The following is a 4395-nucleotide window of genomic DNA, read 5'->3' as shown; positions in this document are numbered from 1 at the left end:
AAGGAAGTGGAGAAACCAAAGGCCATGGGAGACGACCATTCCTACCCAGCCCCAGACCTGGGGATTTGGGGCTGGGCCAAAGCTTCTACAACTGCCCCCCAGGAGGGCCATTCCAGGCCAGGCGGCTCCGACCCTCGTTGGGCAGTGGGTGCCCTGAATTGCCCGGTGCTCTAGGGGCCCTGGCAGGTCCTTTTCAGTGCCCCATCCCTACCCACCCTGCTCACCACTCACCCCAGCGGCCCATACGTGGCCCAAGAGGCAGAGCATGCGCACATGGCAAGCACTAACACAGCACGGCCCCAGAAAGAGGAGACAAGTTCTGCTCTTGTGCACTTACCCGCAGTTTTGCAATCCAGAAACTAGAAGCAGGCTATTTCAACTTCCAACACACAGGAAGCTTAGCGTCGCTATGGAAAATAAACTTTATTCTGAGTTACTATGCAGGGTGGGAGCGAGCACCATGATCTTTCGAGTGCTTGGGGCCCTAAAGGTCTCAGCCGGCCTTGGCCCCGTGCCTCGCCTTCCCACTTTGAAGATGTGCCCAGTTGTTTCCCATGGCCTGGAAGACTCTCCCTCTCCCCTCTGCCTCTCTCAATACGCCCATCTGTCGTGGCTTCATTCACCTCCTGTGGCCTCAGGAAGCCACCAGAAGCCCCACTGGCTTTCCCAGGTCCCATGGCTCCAGCTCCAGCTCCAAGAATCACTGCGCTCTTGAACCTTGTGTCCAGCCTTCGGCCGACTGCTAGCATCCTATGGCATCTGTCAGGTTGAGGAGGAGCCAGCCCAGCTGACAGGAGTCCCCGCAAGGGCCACATCAGGGACAATCTAAGACACCAGTTCTTCCAGAGGCTCTGCAAAGTTAGAAGGCTTTGTTTGCCTTACATGCTCTCTTTCCTTTGCAAACAAATGTACAGAGAGGTTTTCCAGAGGCATCAACAAATTAAATCCAAAAGCAGACATGAGAACCCAGCTGTCTTCTCTTACGTGAGTCATTAAAGAGATCTGCAAAAATGTAAAGCGATTTTTTTCTTTCATTTTAGAAAATAGTTATTTTTCATGAAAATGTATTATGTTCATATGCAATGGTTTGTTCTTGTTCTTCAAGAATAAGTATTTTATGATTTCTTAGCTTTAATTTCCAATATGGTAAATATCAATAGATATAACCACATAAACAAAAGCTCTTTCAAGTCTCCAATAATTTTTAATAGTGTAACAGGGCCCCGAGGCCAAGTTTGAGAACTGCAGGTTGAAGAGAAAGGGCCCCTTCCCCACAGCTGAGCAGACGAGGGGTGGGGTCTGACCATCAGGCAGCAGAACCAAAGGCAGATGGAGGCAGGGGGCCAGGCAGGGGGCCTGGCAGGGGCTGAGAGAGGACCCGGGCTGCAGACCTTGAGTTGGGAAGTGAGAAGCAAATGGCAGGGGAGAGCCAGAAAGGAGATCTGGAGAGAATCCGAGAGGAGAGTCAGTGGTATGGCAGGTTCGTCTATGAGGAGCAGGGACTGCAGTCCAGAACAGAATGCGGAGAGGAAGAAAGGAACTCAGGAGTTGACCTGGAACCAAAAGAAAGAAGCAGAGAGACAGGAAGGAAGCCCACTGGAGGTGATGCAGCCCCAGGGACTTCTGGATGCTGGGGAGAGGCGGAGAGGGCTCCTGCCCATTTTCCTCCACTCCACACACCACAGTCCTGCCCTGCCTGCAGCCCAGGCGCTGGCTCCCCCAGGTCCCCACGAGGTTTCCCTTTTCACTCAGCCCTCCCGTACTTCAGGTCAGCTGAGTACCTCTGGTCTTTGCCATCCTCCGAGCCCAGCCGAAATAGCTGTGAGTTCTGTTCTAGCTCTGGGACCCTGGGCAAGTACAGAGCATCCCCTGGTTGTCCACATGGAGACGAGTCCAGCTCACGGAGCAGGGAAGGGCTCCCGGGGATTGACGTCAGAACATACGTAGAGGGCCTGGCACGTGTCGGCCGTTCAACAGGTGCAGCTAATATTAGTCTGCTTGCTCCTGCCTCGACGGCTACCGTTATTATTAGCGGTGGTATTAATATCCCAGCAGGAGATGGTCTTCAAGGTCACAGAGCTCCCGATGTGGCTGAGGGACACACAAGAAAGCCAGGAGCAGTCAGAGGCAGAGCCGGAGTCAGAACCCACTTCGGGGTCCCGGGGAGACGGTAAGCTCCCTGGGGGCCGGAGACCCGCCAGCACCGTGCATCCCCGCAGCACCACCCCTTCCCTCCCTCGACAGTTACTTTGGGGACACGTCTCACGGGCCAGGTCTTATACCAGCTGTTGTCTGCCCGCAACAGGGCTTGGCCCCAAATTGGTTCAATCAGTGTTTGTGGATCGATCCTTGTCCTCTCCCATCTGGCTGGCCACCGAGAATCTAGGCCAGGCGTGGGGTTTGGAAAGGGCCCCATGAGCCATCCCCTTGATCACCAGTCACAAAAACGCAGCTGTTACTCTGAGCAGCTCTTGTACCTGCCACCCACGCTGGGGTCCCTGCCTCCTCATTCCCTTAGCCAGGGAGGAAACAAGACCCAGAGAGGTTTAGTGCCTGTCTCAGGACACACAGCCACAACTGGGAGAGTCAGGGCTGGGAACACAGGCCTCTCAGTGCAGGTTCTGGACTTCAGAGCGTGGCTGGAGACGGCCACAGAGGGCCCAGGCAAATGGACGCAGGCCAGGACATGCCTGAGAGTAGGGAACAGAGAGCAGGGTGTCCAGAGTCTTTGTGGGCAGAGGGGAGGGTGTGGGAGGGGCATCTCTGCTGGTGTGGCATCCCAGAAACCGAGCCCCTAGAACAGTCACTTCTCCAACCCTCTGTTCCGCCGAGCCACTCTAGCCGCAGTGATTTCATGCTCAGGCAGCAGGGCATCTGTGCCCACCGCACCTGGCTGTCGCAGCCAGAGGCGAGGCTCCCTGAAGGCAGGCCCAGGTTGTCTTGCTCGCGGTGGCACCCCGGGCTGGCCCAGAGCAGGGCGCGGTAGCTCTGCTGAGCGTGTGCTTGCAGAGCTGGACCCCATGCAGGAGCCAGGAAGCGACGGGGAAGCAGAGCCCTGCCCCTGGAAGAGTCTCCATTTCTGCGCCACAACGGGCTTCACCCTTGTTTCCTGACTTGCTTTGGCTGTTTCGACCCAATGGAAAGAGGAGAGCAGAAAGGAGAGCCTGGAGTGGGGGGACGACCGTACAGCGGGGGCGTCAGCAAGACCCAGGCGGGGGGGGAGGGGGGGTGTTCAGGGCCCCACCCCGAAGCAGTCTCTCTGCTGGCAGCCGAGGCAGAGCTCCCAGGTGCAGGGACCCAAGGACACCCTCCCGTGGGACTGACGCCCAAAGGCTGATCTTTGGCCCCCACTTGAGTCTGCAGCTGATCCCAGCTTGCCAGAGAGCGGGATCTGGGGGCAGACCTTCCTCCCCAGGCTATAGGCAGGAGCGATGCTGCTGGGGCCCAGCCTGGTGAGCACACGGGAGAAAGGATGTGGGGCCAGCACCACCCAGGGACAGCTCCTCTTGCACGGATCCCTGAACAGGCCACACAGGGAAGAAAGGGCAGCTGTGCCCAAAGTGCCCCTTGGGGTGGGGGAGGCAGAGCTGCCCTTGGTCAGCACCCAGGAGGCTTGAGTCCTGGTCCGGTGCTGCCTCAGGCTCCCTGGGTGTCCTCGGCCAAGGTGGTGACCCACCGTCTCTGAAGTCCCTGAGGGGGCTCTGTCATCAGGTGACGTGTGCACCCCTCCCCATTGACACCTGCACACACACAGAGGCACTTGTGCCCAGCATGGGCTCCATAAAGCGCCCCTGGCCTGCTGGGGAGGGGGTGGTGAGGCAGCCCAGGCAGCAGGCCCACAGCAGGGCCCCAAACAAAGCCGGTGGATTGGGGGGGGAGGCGTTGGCAGCACAAGGAATGGGGGAGGGCGGCTCAGGCTGGGGAGGGATGTGGCTCTGAGCCTAACAGGCCACCAGCAGCCGCAGCATCTGCTTTTTCTCACCTCTAAAGGGAATCGATTTGTCTCTGACTGATTTCCCTGACGTCTAGTTTTCTCCTCCGCCCGGCTGTCAGCCCAGCCACTGTGCGGGGGAAGCGGGGGGAAGAGCCCTGGCCGCCTGCCTGCCTGCCTGCCTCCCCCCACCTGCCCCCCACCTGCCCGGAACGCCTCCCCCCCCCACCCCCCGCGCTCACGCCACACGCCGCACTCACACTCACATGCCCAACAAAGGAACCCACACCCACACCACAGCCACCCTCCCAGACACCCACACTCCCATGCAGACAGGCGGACCTGCCCCACGCAGTGCAAACGCTCCCACCCAGACGGACACACACACACACGTTGCCACCCGAAGCACTATCACACCCACACACAGGGTCGCGCACACTCTCCCACACACACACACGTACAGC

The 4395-nt window shown here is 58.7% G+C and overlaps 1 long non-coding RNA gene across 1 annotated transcript; it reads right to left on the bottom strand.

The window, feature by feature from the left end:
* Nucleotides 1-1184: 1184 nt before the first annotated feature.
* Nucleotides 1185-3688, bottom strand: LOC145722030 (uncharacterized). Its single transcript, XR_014146068.1, has 2 exons — nucleotides 1782-3688; nucleotides 1185-1553 (listed from the first exon to the last, which is right to left on the bottom strand). It is a non-coding gene; the product is annotated as an uncharacterized LOC145722030 (long non-coding RNA).
* Nucleotides 3689-4395: the final 707 nt, after the last annotated feature.

The sequence above is a fragment of the Leptonychotes weddellii genome, chromosome 6 (assembly GCF_054177405.1).
Source record: "Leptonychotes weddellii isolate Sample4059 chromosome 6, ASM5417740v2, whole genome shotgun sequence".
NCBI lineage: Eukaryota > Metazoa > Chordata > Mammalia > Carnivora > Phocidae > Leptonychotes > Leptonychotes weddellii.
Note: the sequence above shows the minus strand (reverse complement) of the source record. Positions and strands in the feature narration are given on the sequence as shown.